This window comes from Nomia melanderi, chromosome 9 (genome assembly GCF_051020985.1).
Source record: "Nomia melanderi isolate GNS246 chromosome 9, iyNomMela1, whole genome shotgun sequence".
In the NCBI taxonomy this organism is placed as follows: Eukaryota; Metazoa; Arthropoda; class Insecta; order Hymenoptera; family Halictidae; genus Nomia; species Nomia melanderi.
Window position 1 is genome coordinate 10,577,974 of NC_135007.1, and position 20,581 is coordinate 10,598,554.

The 20,581-nt window shown below is 42.0% G+C and overlaps 1 protein-coding gene across 1 annotated transcript in view; it reads right to left on the bottom strand.

Annotated features, from left to right (window-relative positions):
• alpha-Man-Ia (alpha-Mannosidase class I a) overlaps nt 1-20,581 on the bottom strand; it is a 611,213-nt gene that overhangs the window by 355,713 nt on the left and 234,919 nt on the right. The gene's annotated exons all lie outside the window — the stretch shown is intronic.

Sequence of the window (20,581 nt, forward strand, 5' to 3'; positions counted from 1 at the left end):
TTAATTAATTGTATATTAATCGACTGTGTGGATAACAGTAAGTTTTCTAGTGGACACGGTCTGCACTCGACAGTCTCGATTCTTCATAGTCTTCTAGGCTTCCCCAGTGCACGTTGTATCGAGCACATTGATAAATAGGAAATTGAGATCCCAAAAATGCAGATTAATTCGGGTTACGTGTATTAAATTATTTCCTGAATTGGAGAAAAGAGATGACAATGTGTAAAACAGATTACCAAAATTCTCAGTATTTTCGATATGCGAGATACTTTCTAGGCCCATTTGACCTAACCTAAATTTAAAACGGATGAAACGATACTGTAATTGGAAATTCATTATTCTTAATAGAGAATACCCAAAGTAACAGGCTGAAAGGGATAAATTATAAATGAATAGCGTTGTATATCGCAAGATAAGGTAGAATTTCATTTTAAAACCCGAGGCGAGGGAAGACGTAGCCGAAGCATATTCTCCCAGAGAATGAGGATAAAATTCTTGCGTTCATTTTTGGTATCCTACATTTATTTCAATGAAACCCTATTCCTCCCGTGCAATTTACTTCCAGAGATTATTTTTGTTCCGAGACGTATAAAAAGCTCGCAGACGGTATAGTCGAGTGGTTCATTAAAGAAAAATGTGAAAATTCCGTGTACCCGCCGGAGCTATTTCATCTTGAATATTTCGATAATGTAAAAGCGACCGAGCTGAAAGTGAAATATTGACTCGAAAGTATCGGATAATATTTATTAAATCCAGCCGGGAGTCTTCACCGGTAATCCGGCTCGACGTTATAAGCGAAGGGGTTGATCATCGATAATAAGCGGCAGCGCGAAGCGGTTTCGCTTAATTTTCTTCTAATATCCGCGGAAAAAATCCAATCTCCGTAATTGTGACGCCGAATATTTAAATTACCGCCGCGACTCGACCGGGGAAATTTCAAAAGGGACAAGGGAGGATCGCCGATTCACGGACGCCGCTTCGTGCGCCATTGTTTACCGAGCTATTGCTTTTTAATGCCATAACGAAGCCATCGATATCGGCCAACTGCGGGCCGTTCTGCACATTTCCAATTTACGATACGAACGGCAGAAACAACAATGACACAAATTCAAGTCATCGATGAGGCATTGCAGCGGCGAATGCAGTTGTGCCCCGCGATGACGCAGTGATACAGATAGCCGCCGGATGCGGCGGAAACTAAACGCTGGCGCACCGGAAATGATGCCGGCCACCTCCGTGCACTTCCCTGTTCGGCTTCCTCGATTTGATCGCGTTCGCGTTACGTACCGGGCAACCGGGCCGCGGACATTCGTCTGGCGATTTCGTCCTGGCTGCGGGATTGCGGAACCGGCGCAGCGGCTCGCGATCGATTGAAAACGCTACGATGCTCCGGCTTTCGGGTTATCCGCGATTATTTATCGAACCTCGAGACATACGGCTTCTATCCTGAAAAGTTGCTAAATCGACGTGCAGACCTAGATAATTTATGTTTACATTAGCAACGGATTCATGGGCATTTATTGTACACTTTCTTCCATTCTTCTTAGAAACACAGGCGTTCAGTCTTGTGGATCTTGGAAATTAGAGCGTTAGAACGCCAATAGTCAAAATCAAGAAACTTTCGCTGAATACTTCAACATTCAATACCCTCGAGAGGTTTCGCGAAGCAAGCGTCAATTCAAAAATAGATTTCTGACTCAGAGTTCATTGTTCAGCACCCTTTTCCTTACTGCTACATTTTCTTAGAAAACGAGAGCGATAAATATCATTGAGAAGTATTATAATGTTTAACGCTAGATTTACGGGACGAGTGAATTCGACTCGTATTGAACTTTGTAAGCATTAGTAAATGTTTGGGTCCATTCTTATTAACGCAGTTATGCAAATATGTATCCTAATGGTCTACTCTTAAACCTCTAATTCCTAAAATCGAAATGAACGGATAACAATTTCTCTAAGAACAATAGAACAAACTGTAAACGTCAATAAGTCTATTGTTAATATTCCATCGCAGCGATGGTCTCACAATAATTACAGTCGAAGGACCATAATTAAGATGCGAAGAAGTTACGATATCCTGCGGATCGTTTATGTTTCCCTGCAAGGAGATATCCGCTTAAAGGCGACCGGATCGAATTAAATCGACCGAATGCAGGCCGACCATGGTGAAATGTGTTCGGAGCCGAGCGGCCGAAATGGGAATGTATATCAGTGAAATAAACGATCCGAGTTCACTCCGAGGTTTTCATTGAATAAGAACGCGAAATAAGATTTACCGGGGCAGAAAGTATTCTTTATGGACCCTTCGATCACTCGTAAACGAGAAATCGGCCTGGCGGATCCCGAATATTCCTTCTAAACGCGGCCTCTATCGGACCATTCATAGTCCCCGGGACCAGCGCTGCATAAATCCACCGGGGGGCAGGGATGGGAGAGGTGGGGGCGAAAATAAAATTCGATGGGGTGGAAACAGGTGATGCTGGAACATGGCCAGAAAAAATATTTGGGGAAAGGAGGGCGGGTTATAAATTACTCCCGTGCGAGCGCCGCCGTCGAATCGACGTCGGAACGACATGCTTCCCCGTTCTTCTTTTCGGAAGCTGAAGATAATTGCGTTCATCATGGAACTTTGTAAGCGATTGTGTGTCGGACGAGGTACTTTCTTTGTAGGGAAACAAAGGATTTTAATTGGTTCACGATACCGGGAGAAATTAAAAATCTTTGTGCGCGATTTTCGTTCGGGGGATTAAAGAGTTTCTCGCGTGTTTAATAAACGGAACGCGGATGAAAAGGCTCTCGTCGGAAAATACCGGATCGCGAGGGAAGTTTTCTTAATAATTACTTCAGATGGATAATAGAATTTTTCATGCGTTCATCGTGGAGAAAGTTAGGTGAAGATTAAATAGTACTGTTAAGTTTCGTTAGTAGTATGGTTCTTACATATATATATACACCCACATATATATATATATAAAATATATAATATATATAAATATATATAAATATAAATATATATTTTTTGTTATTTTTTATATATATAGGGATCAATGATTTCGATTTTATTTGTATCAGTTCGACGAGGAACGTCGAAATAAGATTATGAATCATCGAGAACGCAGAGGTCACGTTTCTCCTTTCATTAAAACAAATGATTTAGAGAAGGACGAGCACCGGTTGACCCGATCGGAATAGTACGAAGAGAGCCTCGATCGATCTGGTACACAATTGATCGGCCTGTAGCATAAACATCTCTACTATGTCAGCTTTATCGAACGTTAACTCGACGTTTATCGACGAGCATCGCTCGTCATCGCTCATCCTGAAATCCTCCCGAGACACGCGCGGCATTCGCGACCGCACGTACGATCATTTTTCAGCATCGTTATCGACTGGATCGTCTCGGGTCGCGATCAGAATCGTTGTCTTCGTGGGAGGCTACGAAAAGTATAACTTACCAGTGATTGCGGGACTGAAAGTTACGATTTATTCGGAATTCTCGGGAACGCGTGGAATAAAAATGTTTCCTCAATTTATGGAAGGTTCGGAATACTGTTAGAATCAAAGAAATAGGAATTTACACCAGATTTGAACGCAAGCACGGACAATTATTCATTATTTAGCATCAATTCTTATATTGCTCTATTATCTAGTTGCTTCTTGTGTGAAATATTTTTATTCGAGATTAATCATCTTGCATATTATAATTGTTACCGGTGATCAACCTGTTACTCAACGTGTCAACAGAGGAAAATCTCAGTCGATAGTTAACCCCTTGCATTCCAAGAGTTTTCTAACAAAAATACCCAACACACTTCCTGATGAAATATAGTCGAAATTTCTTGAAACTAACTTAACGAGAAATCGTATATAAATTAAACAAAGGGGCTGTTTTATTTTAATATTTCACACATTGATGCGTCATACGAGATTCAATATTAAATATTATATTTCATAATTTCCCTGTACTAAATCGAGGGGTGAGGCGCCTATGGGGTGCAAAGGGTTAAATTATTTTTGATTATTTGAATCTAGAGGGAACACGGTAGAAAATCCGACAAAGAAAGTTGGCCGAAAAATTCATCAAAGAAAAATATTTGAATACCGTTGAATTCCGCAGTCATTGTTTCGCCAAATAAAGTTATTAACGCAGTTCACGCTGGGACGAGTGTTCCACAAACAAATCGAAAATTGCGTTATCGCGATCGCGTGACGCATGCAGCGACCGCGAGCGCGCGTTTTGCAAATACAATTTCCCCGATAAAAGTGGATCCGAAACGAATCTCTGACCTTTTTCCGTTTATAATTTTCTTCGCCACGTCGGTTTACATATTGCGCGTGCGAGCCACGCAAAACTGAATGCTCAAGCATTATTTTAGTATTATTTTAGTATTAACAATGCAGAATTTCAGCTGAAATAAAACGTTCGTATTTCACCGACTCGCACCGTCGTCTCTTTCGTATAAACATTTTTATGTACAATTTTGTGTAACATTGATATCGAATAAATACCGATAACAGGTAATTCGAATGTTTCTATACACGTCCGAACGTGGGGGATTTAAAAATTTTTTGAAAATTTTTACACCTTTATGTTCCATGTGTAATTGGAACGTTTCAGGAACTCCTTACTTAGCTTGTTATTTTTATCGGTGCTTATACGTCTGTAATGAAAAACTGAAGGAATTTGATTACATTATAGTCGGAGCATAAAAGGTTACACGAAAGTGCAGGAGCCGGCCGATTGCTAATGAAATAAGTTAATTAAAGGGACAGCGAGTTTCTTGCAGTTTAAATTAGGTGGTTAACGAGGGGCCGCGGGCGAACTTGATTTTGAATTTCGATTTCGAGTCGCTGTATCCTGATGAGCCTTGTGAATCCATGTCATTAGCAATCGTGAACTACGTGACTGGAACGAGAAAAATTGCCCGTGAAACTCGAACTTCGCGTGACGACGTTAAGATCTTTGTTCCCTGGACCGGAACGGAGATCCCTCGGTACCTCTTGGAATGATCAAGACTATGGGAACAGAATAGTTACTAACCCTTGAATTTACGCTACGATATTGGAAAGAAATATACAATTAACGATGATTTAACAACAGAAATCTATACTTGTCTTCTAACGAAACTACATCTATAACCATATACCAACAATCATCTGTACATTAATAAACCATCTATCTCTCAAACCTTCGAAACTCACATTCCCAAAGCAAAAAACTTATCGTTCAACGATATTCCTCTCGCAATTATCGATGAAACGCATAACCAAATATTTCAAAGTTCCATTTCGTTTTCCAATAAAGTCCATATTCAATTCACGTATCTCAAGAATCAACCTCGAATCGGTTTCACTGATCCCTATCAATTGTCCTTGCCCGAAAAACTCATCTAAATTCTTCTTCAATTCGCGGATATCTAATTACTCGGGATTCAAAGCGTACCGCGTTTTTATCGCGCGGAATTGGAGCGTTGAGTCGCGTTTGATATCGACGTAAAATATTCGAAAGCGACCGGCATTTCGTGGCGGACCGTGAAACGTAAAATACGAGACGCTTAGTCGAGCCAGCGTTTTCTGCCCGCTAATATTATTGCCGGTCTTTCATATCCGGCCGGTCGACTGCTGTCTTCCTTTCGGATTAATTAAGGCCGAGACGCGGCACCGGTTATAATTTCATTTCCACGTTTTAATTACGAGAAGGATACTCGTTCCCGAACCCGTCGGCGAAGTTTTCTGCGATCCTCCTTCTTTGGGACGTCAAATATTTTTCCCTTTGAAAATCTTCCGCCGCTCCAAGTTTTCCGCCCCCGTCACCCGCCGGCGCGATGGCCGCGCGTTACAGGCGCGGCGAGGGGTACGGGCCACTTAAACTTGCCTCATGGAACGACACTTTTTCCGAACTTCCTGTATAAATTCCGCTTTCGACCGTTCACCGCGAAATATTTCTCGCCAGAGACCGCGGATTCCACGTTGAAGTTATTTGTTGCCCCCCGCGGACCCGGGGCGACTGTTCCGCTGGGAGAAACGACTTGGCCGGTGTCGACGGGTCGCCTGTTTCCCAACTTATTAACACTCTTTTAATTGCCGCGGTGTATCCTTCAATTCTCGCGAACTGTCACGGGAGTTTCATTGAATTCTTAGATAGAGAAGGAATTGAAGTAAACCGAGGGAAATGAAAGGACGTTGGAAGTAATGTGATAGGAAGAAAATAATAGAGATAGATGTAATATAAATAGAAATGAATAGAAGTATAATAAATAATAATAAACAAAAGTACATTAAATGGAAATAAATATAGTATAAGAAGAATTCTATTGAACTTGGAATCATATTGTTTCCGTTTAAACAGTCGCAAACCACAGGATGATCGACAACCACTTTCCTCGCCGTTAGATCCAGCCGCGAAGATTCCAAAAAATATCATAAAACGACAATCCAGAAGGAAAACCGGCCCCGAGTTAAAAAGAAACAGCGAAGTTACAGAAAGGTAAGTTTCTACACTTGGAAATTTCTTCTATATTTCTAGGGAGAAAGATCTCGATAAAAGACAGACTAAATATTATCTCGTCCGAGCCCGGCTGAAGACAAATACCATCGCTGTCTCGAACTCGGCAATTTCTTTACCCGCGAAACAATATTATCAATATCCAATTGGACTTCTATTAAATGCTTCGTCACTTGACAAAACGCATCTCCCAGAGACAGTGGGACCGGCTCGCGCATCGATGAATTGATTTCCAATTTTCCAATTTTAAATCGGAACCGGGCCAGCGAAAGGCGCACGAAAATATTTCCAGCCGGCCACAGCGAATCATACGTTATCATTATATCGAGCGGACCCGCTAATTGATTTATTCGATTAAGCAAGGATGAGGATCGGATGTAGGATTCACAGTCCGGTGCCCTTATCGTTTATTTATCGCGGTACATCCGAACCGGCCGGGAATATCGGCCGACACCGGATACCGAATCGGAACGGGAGCAAGCTTCGAATTCATTATAACAAGGGAAACCGTAGCGCGGGCGCCGATTAAGTTCGCGGCCGATAATTGCCGATTGGATTTCCCGCGATCAGCTGGTTCATTTCGATTAGAACGAACTTTTCGATACGGAGCGTTTCACGGTCTCGTGACTGCGAACAGATTTTCTGCATTTATAAAGCGACGCTCGGCGCCGGAAATTCGATGGAATTCCGACCCCGACGGACGTTTCGAATAATTTATATTTTCGTTCGATCGATTTCCATTCATTTTCATCATTCAGGAACGCTCGTAACGCGAGACTATTAGGTAATTCGGTGAATAACATCCGGCGCGAAAGATTCGGGAATAAAATTAGACCGAACGAAAGTATTCAAAGTCCCGGGGAAAGTAAGTATCAGGGCATCTGGCGGAGGTTCAAGCAATGTCTCGCCGCTTCCTTTATCTGTCCTTTTCACTCGCCGCATATATTCTCCCTCAATTTCCCATAATTCACTTTGCCCATTCGAGATATAAATTGATGTATTAGTACCTATTACCTTGCAAATTTTACGGTTTAGCTCGGCGAACTCACTGAACGCGAGACGAGTCGCTGGATTTTAAATATGTGCGAGTCTCCTTCTGTCGTACCGTGGAAAAGATATTTATCGCGAAATTGAACGTGTCAGTTGCACTGTGAAAATAATTGAAACATACATCTATCGGTATTAGTAATTTCCACGTCGTTAATCATCTTATTTCACACACCTTTACCACTGAAACTAGCGAACGGCTGAAAATAATTCTTGAGTCCTTCTTTACGCAGTTATTAAAAATTCTAAATCAAATCTCGAGAGATAGACTATTGGAGTTCCTATAAAGAAATTTCGAAAAGTCAATTCAACTGCTTAGTAGTTTCAACCCTTTGCACTCGGAAATTTCTCACTAGAAATATTTAACGTTTTTTGGTAAGACAAAGACGATATTCCTTGAAACTCACTTGATTGGAAAGTACAAATACATCGAGAAACGAAGCTATTTTATTTAAATATTTCACGTATCGAGGCGTTATACAAAGTTCAACATTAAATATCAGATTGTATAGTTTTACTGCATCAAATCAAGAGGTAAGAGTCACCTCCTGAGTGCAAAGAGTTAAGCACCATTGCGACCAACACATTCATCTTACACATTAATCTTCGATCGATATTTCATCCATTGAAATGGGAAACAGCAAACGAAACAGAACGAAAAATCAGAAAAGTCCAACAAGAGATCCACATTTTCAAGCTACTTAACACTAGAACTACCATAACAGTCAAAATGACTGGTTTTCTTGTTTCGCTATTATTGATATCTTCGAAGCACTGAATATTCGAAATGATTTCGAAAATAAATAGTTTCACTTGAGTACTATAACGAATATCTGAAGAAACCGAAAATAATCTGTTGTTACAATTTTTACAGGGACTGCATACCAATCGTATTAAACAGTAGTTCTACTGTTAAATCGCAATAAGGATACTCGCAGCGAGAAGGAAATTCAGAAAAAGTATTCGTAACTCTCGACCGAGCGTTCAAGAAAAGAGCTAATAACTCAAGAGATAGGTCTTCGGAGGACGGCTTGGAAATTCCGCTCTCCCGATTCCCAACCCTCTCCGTGTTCGTTCCTCCCCCTCCCACCCCCTCGCGCCGGAGACACCCGCCATCTTGGCTATTTTCCACCTTGATGGTTTATTAATCTTTAATGGGTATAACTTCCAACACCGAAAGAGTTTTATATCCTCGAACATTTTATGCGGCACTCTCCTTTTTCATCGTGCCACCCTCGGACGTCCTTTCAACCACCCCCGTTGCTCCTCCGCCGTCTGGCCTTTTTTCCCTAGCCGTCGCTTCCTACGGCCTGGACCGTATAAAATGATAAAATGATTCCGGTATATATGTACGGACGGTTCTCACCGGCGAGAATGTTCTTTCTCCAGAATTTAATCGACGTCCCGAGGATCCGCGCGCCCCCTTCTTCGCGATTAACCACTTACGTCGCCGGCGCTCGCGACCCCGACGCGGCCGGCCACTGCGATATGCAAATTTAATCGGTATCCAATGTACTTTCCGCGAAACAGGATCGTCCCGACGCGATGGGAAGATAAATGGAGGACGGAGGTCTGAAGGGTGACATCCTTACGGAACGATTAAATTTTCAACCTTCTCGCCGTTGATAGTTGTCTCCACTTAATAAAGATATTTGTAGGTACCGTATGTAATCGAACAAATATTGCAGGTGTTTTTCGTTGAATGAGACTGTCTCGGAACGATGAGAAGTTAAACGACGGAAGACTGAAAGGTGGCATTGCGAAAGGATTATGTTCTTGGTGTTGATGCTTGTATGTTAAATTCGTAGGTTATTGAGACTATGGCTGTAGAAATATTTCATGGATGACTTTGCAATAAGGAATAGCAAGTGACTGTAAAGATATACATTTAATTAATTAATCCCTTGAGAAATAACAAGCCTCGACATTATTTTATAAATCTGCCATGTCGTGACCAAAATAATTTTCTTATTTTTGTAAGAGAATTTAATTGAACTTGTAATACAATTTCCTTTACAATAACTGTATCTATAAAATTGTGACAAAACTAAGTATCGTAAGCAGGAACATCTGAGTCGAAATAAATTCTAAGGCAAACGGTTAAGGGGTTAAATTGGTGAACGAGTAAAATGAAATGTCCTTTTCACTTTGTTGCAGTGCAACAAAATATTAGTTTTGCAAACGAAACACTAGGTCAGAATGTAATTTCGTTATACTGCTTTATTTTATCGTAATATTTTTATATGGTGAACCATCTAAATTATAAAAGGAATATACTTAGTGTATGCAGTTAAACTCGAATGTACACGGTGTACGATAAATAATAGGGAAATTCGAAATTTCGAAGAATCTCTAAGCGCTTGACACCGGCTACAAAAGGAAAGATTAATAATAATTGGTAGTAACGGTCTGCCCCGTTTATGTGATCGAACGTGTAAATTTGTGGGAAGCCCGGAGTGGGGTGCAATTAATCGGAAACATTTGTCGCGCAGGTTGCATTCCGTCGACCTTTTTCCTGCGTTTCGACGGCAACGAATTACTCGGTTAATTACACGCAACGGAAACGCGAGCGATTTTTTGCCGGCAGATTTTCATTTTCAGAAAGCGCGCGCGCGCGGCGTTATAAATTTTCGGCCGAATAATAAAGGCTCGCATGTTAATAACCCGTTAATATAAATCTCCAGAACTCTTGATCAGACCGCACTGGTTAAATCATTAATTATGAATCCGGCCAGCGCAGGAAATTATTTATGCGATGGAATTTATGGACATGTCATATGTTCTTATATTATAAGCGCGCCAAATCCGGGAATGATGAAATTTTCTCGTTAAAACGAACAATAGACGGGAAATCTTCTCGGCATGTTCGTCGATAATTTAATTATCGTCGTCGCTGCATTTAATCTCACGGTTCCGTTATTTTTGTCTTGAAGCCACGTTACTGTAATTGGATAACGGATTATTAAAAATGTACCTTTTTTCATTATTTACGTGCTTCTTCGAACCTGGTATGTATACATGCGCTAACTTTATGTACGAACTCATCTCTTTGCATTATGAATAACACTGACTTCGCAACATCGCCGGAAATCTGCATTAAAAATCTATATACTCCGTTTTCTATCTTTCTATCCACAGACAGTTACTAATTATTTTAGCATACTAAAAGAAAATCACTAAACACATATCCAAACAATATTACTGATAAATTAAATCATTTTATCGTAACTTAATAGATAAATACATTACCACCAGACATACACGATCGTTCAAACGTTAATAATAGAATACACCTGAACAGTTTCTATACAGGTTGTTACAAGAACGATATAACATATTTTCTTCTTTAACGTGTTCCCTTCCTCTTCCAACAGAAAAATGATTATGAATCTTTTCTGCGCGAGTCAATATTTCGATACCACGGTTCCACTGTCCCGCGAAGTCGCTTAATTGCCTAGCCGGCATAAAAAGGTAAGTAACAGCGTGATGGGGGTAGCAGACAATAAGTTCGGTACAGTCCGAGCGACGAACAAAAGAAAGAAGAAACACGTCGCGCGTCAGACGTTGCCGTTCGTAGGCCATGATACTTTTAATAGCTGCTTTACGACACGAGGCTGCAGGACAAGTAGGCTGTAACTGTTCAACGCTTTTATGCGTCATAAAATATTCGCATGATTTCCCGCGTCGCATTCTTTCTCGCCGGGATGCGGCCTCCGGGAACAATTTTCCACGGAAAACACAGTAAACACGGTGAAACACGGCGCGAAATTACCGGCCACGTCGTTCGCCGGTAACTAACCGGCGATTATGCCACACTTTCCCGCGTCATGAATGTTCCCGCCGCCCCGCTGAAGGATTTCCAACGCAGTTTCGACCCATTCGGCGATGATGAGCCCCGCTGTATCGTTAACGCTAATTAAGATAACGTTATAATAACCGTGAAAACGCGAACAACCTTTTAATTTCATCACTCGCGCTTCTTTCGGCCATTAAAACGCGGAACGGCGGGACCGCTAATTTCGGGTCATTGTTCGGCGCTTTTTCCACTACACGACTAACGACTTTTGTTCTATAACGTACAAGAAGATAAACTGATTATTTAAATGAATTATCAAGCTTTTATATTGATCTTTCGCCTTCGAAGAATTACAAGCGTTTCGCTCGTTCAATCATTTAGAAGAAGTTCCTAAGATAATCTATTAATCGAACGATTCGTAGATCCAGTCTTCAAAATGATACTCGTATTTGCATATTTCGAGTCGCGTTAACGATGAAGATCGCGGTAACGATGAATAACAATCTCCTCTTTTTCATACGGTGCCTCGAGAATGAGAAACTGCCGTAAGAAACAATGTTATTCAGAAGAGATCCAATAAACGCTTCTATCGTCTTTCCACCCTCGTGTTCCGATTGTGGACCGACTTATCGGCTTCCGCGCAGTTCTTTGTTCACCGACTCAACGTACCAGCTGATTTCTCGATACGAAGGCCGGGGGGGGTGAGTGAAATTGTCTCCCTCGCCGCATAAGTGCCCTTCACATTATACGCGAAGAGTCTCGTAGCCGCGTCCTGGAGCCTCTTTCTGTAACCCAGTCGCACCCTCCGCCTCCCGAGAGAAGAATGAACGGTCCGCGAGGGTGGAGACCGGTTGGAACGAAGGAAGGAAGGAAGGAAGAGCCGAGAAAGAATAAAGGAACGGGGGAGAAAAAGGAGGAAGAGGCTTCAGAGACGAGTCAAGGGTGCAGGGTTGTCCGTGTGAAAAGCCAGATAACAAAGGTAGGTGGGACAGCCAGACACATAGGAATTCCGGGACTATTTATAGTTAGGAGTTATTAGCAGCGACGTAAATTCCTCTCGCTTCGTGACCTTCTCGGTCCTTTATATCCCTTAAAAATCATCCCCTAATCGCATCCATTTGCATTCGCTTGGTTCCACTTTTTATTTGAAAACCGCATCGACTGCTTTGATCATTAACCCTTCGCACTCGGGAGGTGATTCTCAATCACCGCTTGATTCGATGCAGTAACTATAAAATTTGATGTTTAACCCTTTGCACTCGACAATATTTTTCATTAAAGATATTCGTTACTTTCTGACTAAATGTTAACGATATTTTTCGCAACTGGCACAACTGATTATCTTATATAAATTAAGAGACAGAGCTATTTTACTTGATGTTTTATGTGTTGATACATTACGCAAGGTTTAATATTGAATTGAAAATTTTATAAGTTTGCTGCGTCGAATCATTAATACTGAACTGTGTGTAATGCATCGCTGTGCGAAATATTCGGGTAAAATAGCTGTTTCTTAATTTTCTTGTGATTTCTCTTTGAGTTAAGTTAAAGAAATATTGTCTTTGTCTAGTTAGAGAATGTTGAGTATTTCGTTAGAAATATTTCCCGGGGGAAAGGGTTAATTGATTTCTATGTGGTTTTCTATGCGTCGGAGGGTGAACTACTGCAGAATTGATATATGTTACGATGAATGTTTTGGTACATCAATATTCGATAAACTATTCAAACTGCGAGAGAGAACCATATACACACCCTTGCTTTGAGCCTATTTCCATCAGAAAAGTAGAATATAATCTCTATTTAATATAACATATTACCGTCGATACATTATATAGCAGCATATAGATAAGTGAATTTCGTACAAAAATCACATCTGGAGGGGATAAGTGAAATAATTTCGAGAGAAACACCGTGCTTTTCATAAATCAATTCATGGTGCAATAACTGACAGGCTTATTAACTGAAGTATTTCGTTTTTTTTTAAGTTATTGGTCTGAATTATATAGCAAGATTTCATTCGCGAGATCAATGTTCTGGTTCCGATTTTAATTATTGGATGGTTATGAGTCCTTCAGAAACAGTTACCGAGGTAGGGTAGGACTTTAAGTTGGCAAGGGATAATCGATACAAAGTCGCGTGTACATGTGTCTTAATACTTCTTTTTGCCTGTATCAATCATCCACTTTAATTTCCCACGGGCACCATACCGTGGAATTAGTTGGTTCGGACTCTGCACGTGCGTAATTAGGTCCGAGGATTTTTATGTACACGTGAGACTCGACGTGACCGGCCCGGGATTTCTTCGGTAATAAGGGTGCACTTCGATTTCGTTTCGCAACGATGGCTACGATTCGAACGTTGGTGTAACGTCGTTCACCGAAGATCGAGGTTTACCGGATCGATTAATTAATTCGATTTCAGCGATGAACGAACATCGCTGAAGGTATAATTTATAGAGGAAGAGCTAAATCAATGAGAGAAAAGAGTTTTTTTTTTCTGCAAGTTTGTCGTAAGAATAATACTTCCCAATGAATTTTCAAGGAATTTCGAAATAACTGAGAGAAACATAAGAAGAAGATACCTAAATATAATCCAAACATTATTAAAATGTTAATACTCTGCGATTGGAGGTAATGGGAAATATTCTTGAAATCTTACGTTAGATGCACAGGGGCCTTGAAGACTGACATAAAGTGTTTTATTGCACATCACACTCTTGAGTAAACTTAATTCGAAATAATACTTTAAGAAGCTAATAGTTAATATTAGTTTGAGAAATACATACGGACGAAGGCTTATCCCGAACAGAAACGCATGTTTGTAATTTACCATAAAATGGTAATTAATACTGCTAAAGGGTTATAATTGAAAATTTCTAACTGTAACTTTATGATCATTGCAATAAGCCTTCTGCAGATTAATTGAGATTTTAATTATCAAAGTCCTTTTAATCTATTACCTCCTCGCAGGTGATAGGTGCATTACTTCCGGACTGCTAATTCTTGGCTTTAAGGGGTTTCCAGTGGAAAATGTAATTAAAAATACTGCGTGCGCATATAGAAAATAGAACTGTAAGTAGCGCCATACTCTCTAGCTCTCTAATTTTCCTGTTAACTGCACATTTCAATTAATCGAAACTGTCGTGACCAGAAGTACCTGCATTGTAAATATTCATTCAAGTCATTACAACTTCAGCTCGAGAACAGAGGAAATAACATAATTATTAATTTACCAATGGGATATTTTACAATATTTAAATACTCAATATGTTACCAACTACCACGATCAAAACACAAAAACACAAAGATTATTCATTCAAATAAAGAGACCGAATGATGTATCGCTAATAACGAATAATTATTATTCGTACGAAATGATTAATGGACAAGACATTATTCTACTCGTACGTTTGAGAAAACCAGTTCCCATCGAGAATATTTCCAGCGTCGTTGAATTACGATTTCGAAATGAGAAACTCTGCAGAAATCTTCGGTAATTCCATTAACTAATTTTTCGGAGCCGCGCATCGAAGGGCCCGGCTTTCCCGCGGCTGCGTTCAATCCGTTCCTTCGCAGGGAATCGCGCGTGACGTGCACGCCGGATTATCGAATCCCCCGCGTGTCCGTGTCAAAACGAATGCGACCTCTGGCTCACGACGCCGGGGACAACGTTAAAGTCCCGCTGTCACGGCAGGAATCCGTCGGAACGATAAACGCGGAGGACCACGCTCCGGGAATCGGACTCGCATGTCCCGCAGGAACCGCTCGTAATTCTGTTATGCTTGTTCGAACGACTGGCGTCGTTGTCCACGGCATCGTTCATAATTATTTAAACGAACCAACTGGGCTGACGGCGGATTGATCGATCGAGTATGTGTCTTGCACGGCATTTTATAATATCCCTTAGATATTACCTGAGAATTATTTCTTGAGAATCACCGTAGAATTATTCTTCGAAATTACTGTAGAATTTTTCGAAATTACTTCAGAAATAATTCTTAGAAATTATTTTATCTTCTTCCATTTCTATAGAAACGAGGAGTAGAAGGAAAAGGTAACATTCCTAGGAGAAACGAACACTGGTAGCTCTCGAGACGTAACGTTGATTAATGGTATTTCGTATACTATTGGAAAAATAATGCAAAATTATAATTTATTGTCCAATTGTTTGACAAAGATGGAGCGTAGATCAGTGAACGATCTAAGTAGTTTAATATTAAACTGTAAAGCTCAGGTTCAAGATTGTAAAGTTGCGAATATTTCGAGTTTTAAATATCGATGACCAATTCCGTGGCGAAGATATGAGGAATTACGAGGGTTCAGTGTTGTTAATGGCGCATTTAAGGCTGCTTTAAACGATCTTACGGAAGAGTTGATCCAACAGCTCGCGTCCCTCTCCCAGTAAATCACGTTTCGCCTGGTCCTTTTTGCCCGGGAACCCGGTCCAATGGTACTTTATTTTCAGCCAGTTAAAATCCAGGTGTGATAATTTAGTGGGAGACATTTTACACGGCGCGAAGGCGGCCGCGCGCCACGTGGAAAAAAAGCCTAACCTAATCCGGGGGAGTCTGAATTATCTCTCTGTTTTGCCAGTTCCCGAACGTCGCGCGACCAACGTCGGAAAAAGCGACGCCGACGAGAAATAAAACGCGAACGGTTCCGCTCGCGAGGCACACGCAGACGGCGTCGAACGATGAAACGAGTGCGTTCAACGAAACTCGCCCCGTATTTCACTCCGCGGGGGTGGACGGAAGTAGTCCGTGGAACTTAAATGAAATTCGGCTGACGTTCCGAAAACTGTTCGCCGGCGAAAAAGTTCCTTAAATTAAAACTTCGCCGCTCGGGACCCGATTAAAAACTGAAATTACATTCTCCAATACTGTCGCCGTTCCAACCTCATTACAGTTAAACAATTCCGCGAGACCAACACTTCAACACTTCTTCAGACCACTCTAAACTTACTCAAACCGACGCGATATTTCATTCACCGAAGTATCTCTCGATTGTTTCACCTTCCCCGCTGTTGAACCCCACCTCTTCGCAGAAATGATCGAGAAAATCACGTTGAGCCGGCATTCAGAATTTCCATTGCGAGAAAAACGAATTGCGCCGGGCATTATTTCAGCGAATGAAAACGCAAAAAAAAATTCGAAGAATCCGGTTAACGAGCGAGCGATGTTTCAACGGGCGCGGAAGATCCACGGCCGGCAAAAGTTTCGTCGTCGTACGTGGGCCGGGGCCTTTCACGAGCGTCGCTGCGCGGCCCGCGTTGCCGATTATGAAACACAGGTCGGTGATTGCAGCGGCTGGCGTAAACAAATTAGCGGGCGCCGCTCGTTTACGTTCTCGTTCGAGAGAGCCGAGCGGCGCAAACGAAATTACGCCGGCGCCCCGGTTAAATGGAAGGCCGTTGCGTTCTTTTGTGCGGCCGCTTAGCGTTCCGTTCCACCGGTCGGAATGCGAAATCATCAACGGCCGCCCGAACGCCCCCGCCGTAGATCACTGACATTTTACTCGGCCCGGAGAGATTAAATTTCTTCGGCTGTCGGCTAAGCTGCCCCCGACCCGTTAATGGCGCGCCAACCACCCCTGAAATTTTCCTTCATCGCCGAGGCAGTTAGCAAACGGGCAGTCGTTAACGAAGGTAAGATGATTTTTGCTTCCAGTGGACGTCGTGCCTGATGCACAGCGCGCATGAGACTTTTTGAGAGATTCATCGGTGGAGTTAGTGGACGTCGTTTTGGATGAAAGAGATACCCTTTGGGTTAAGCATTTGCCTGAGAGTTTGAGTACTGATGAACTTTGTTACTGTTAATAGGTTCGACGTAAGTTGTTCGTGATTGGAGTTTGTGTGACGGGAAGCTCGAACAATTCTGTTCTATTTGTTATTGAAAATAGGTGGATCGACAGGGGAATATAGAAATTTGTAATGTTATTCGAAGTATGAAATTTCGATAAGTTTGAAAGTAATGTTTCCCGTTGCTTTCGATCGCAGCCGATCGCAACGGGAGAACGTGAAGCGTAAAGAAACGATATATTTATCGGTGAAAAGAATTTTTTCTGCGAAACGAATCTTGGACGCATTGCGATAGGACGGAAATGTATTTCTGCAATCTGGGGAACCATCTGGGACCATAAGGAAGCCGCAAAAATGGCCAGTCAATTGAGGCGAGGCACTCCACGTTGATTCCAGATAAAGTATGTCGAGAGAGATCGAAAGCCATTTGGAAACCACTCAGGACTACTTATGGCACACTCAGCTATCCGATTAGGGGTTAAATTATGACGTATTTCGGCACCACCTGTACGCCACGGATAACGGATACTGATGGCACGTGACCCGTCGCAATGCTAATTTATGCGAATTTCCACGGGCACGATGCCCTTTGCGCTACGTCCTGGCGAAGCTGGCTCCGCCGTAATTTCAGACGTTCCTGCAAAATCATTGGGATTCATAAAATCATAAATGAATATTTCATCTGTAATATTTCATTCACAATTCCATAAACGGTTCATCTATAAACCGTGCGGCTGTTCTTCAGCAGTAGTCTGCCCGTTGAAATTTGTCAAATATATATATATCACTTTGCTCCATTTATTAGCGGACATCAAACGGAAATTACAACGAAGTAATATTCAGGGAATGTAAAATTCCCCCATCGCGTTAATGAAAATATTCCATGGAACTATTCGGAGATCGCAGCGAATAATACTTTAACCTGCGAGGGACTTAAAAAATTGCAAAAACTACAGGAATCTACGAGAGATATTTGCCAGTCCAAAAACCATCGATTTATCTGATACAATTCATAATCGAGTCGCTTCTTCTGTTCGTACAACGAATCAGCTTATTCCTCATATTGAAAATCGCTCGCCAGAAATATCCATGTCACCTGGCCCACCAGAAAAAAGAAAGCTAGTCGACGTCCCAATCGATTTCTTAGAAACGTCCAACGAACCAACGTATCCGTATCGTCTTCGATTCAAATTGAACCGGCGGATGGCGGAATCCACCGGTAAGCCGAGCAACGTAACATCGTTCCATAAATATCGGATATCGAATACCCTCGAATCGGAAACACCATTCAATGGGAATTGTTCAAATAAACCGCATCCGTCTTTCCGTTCTTTTATCCCCTTAATAACAGACGAATCCAGACCTCGGTTTCGTCGATGGCACTACCTGTGCCCCGTGAAAAACGAGAAACGCCGTTTACAAATAATCCTTAACATTGATTTCTGAAAATGAAAATCCTATCAACGGCACTAAATGTTCCGAAACATTTCGCCTACACCATCGTTGTACATTTCCAACATTTAACCCATGAAAAACCACCCAAGAATACAAAGTTGCAAGCGAATAATTCAGTAATCCAAACGACAATATGATCTAATATATAAGAATCCAACGCACGATTCAGTTCCCTCTACTCTAAATTTCGAATATCTCGACAAAAAATTCCTATTCCAAGGGGTATTCGCAAAATACGCAAGATTTCGAGTAAAAGTGAAGAGAAATTCCAAAGATAATGGAACGCTGCCAAAACGCGAGGCAATTAAAGAAACGCATCCGAGAGAATCCGAAGGTCGAAATGCAGAATTCATGTCACGGGTTCAATTTATTTTTATAGAGGAAGAAATGGTCCTGACCTCTTGCACCCGTCGGGGCTCATCCGGCGCGGCGGCGCTCGGCGATCGAAATAGCCGCGCCTATGCCTGAATATTTCGTTGGGCTTCACGGCCGTGATACAGAAGGTTTCCTCCGCTGAAATACAACAGCCTGTCGCTGCTGTTGTTACGTTTGACCGGTGTTTTGAAGCGTCGCGGAGTTTATGAGCCGTGGAAGAAAGGGTGCACCGTGGTTTTATGAGACGACATTTATGTTTCCATCGTGGGCGACTTTTTATTGGTGTATCGGGAGTGGAAGTATTAATGTCGGGGGCCTAAATTATACCACCGATTTTGTTATCTTTTATTTCGTGCGGCGCCGACGACCGGGCCCCGGGAACCCGTATAACCGGCAAGGAATTTTGGGAATCCTCCGGTCCCCCGGGGGTTGAAGCTCGGGGACACCGGGACCGTCACGGAAATAAAATTTCAAAGATACAATGCGTCGCGTCCATGAACGCCACGAATTTTCCTTTCCCGTTCACAGTTTTAGTGCCGCATTCTTCTGAACGCTGCGCAAGCGATAAAGCAGCCCGCGTTTGGAATTCGATTACCGGCTCAGAATAAAATCGTCGAGCTGCAATAGGCAGGTAGAAACTCGATGGATCGTTCGGTTTTTATCTGTGCTCGTCGAATCGTCTATTATATTCTACAATTATGAACTTTCGTTCCGCGTCGAATTGATTTATCCTTATCCTATTGTTTCCAGTGTATACGCTAGAAAATCAATTCGTTTTCATCGAACGTAGCCATTGAATATTCTAATATATTCTATTTATTAACAAGTGATTATACATTAATAATAACGCAACGACGCCCGGTAACTCTAGAAAAATTATACGACAGCAACTGGTAATCTAAATGTTAATTTTAATCACTCGCGGGGCTTCTTCTAATCTGAAATAATAATTTCATGCATTTTCCGCTAAGGGTAAATAACCGTCCCGTATTTATGAGCACGTTCACAAAATACCCTGCAGAAATTTGTTAACGGGAGAGCTTCCCGATGCTCCGGGAAGAATAACGGGAGCGCTGTGAGAGGAAAATTCTACTCGAGTGTTTTCCAGTTTATCGATTGGCGGTTCGACAACGATCTACCCCGTGTCGATTATAAAAGGACGAGCCGCGGCTACGTTCCATCCGGCCCGGAGTTCCGGTTGCCTGGTAAATCCTGCGATCCCATTATCCGTGTCTCATCCATAATGATGCAGATTACAATAACAAATAGGCGACAGGGTCGTAGCCCCGGTGCGGTATCGCGGCAAAAGAATCTCCGTGACTCTCTTTCACTGCACTCGAGGCCGAATCTACCTGGCACCCCGGCCCTCGAGGACGTTCTCGATCGGGGAAGCGAGAAAAAGGTGCCGGTCGTGGCAGCCTCGAGTACAGGCTGGTTCAGCTGAACCAAGACACTCCTGTGTTCCGAGGAGGAGCATTGGAATTGCAATCTTCCTTGCTTTACCAGTTCGAGAACATTGACAGACGAATTTCCTTGTATTCTTGGTTTCTCAGTGCTATATTTGAATTGATCAAAAGTTGTACTTTTTGAATGGTTCTCAATATTAA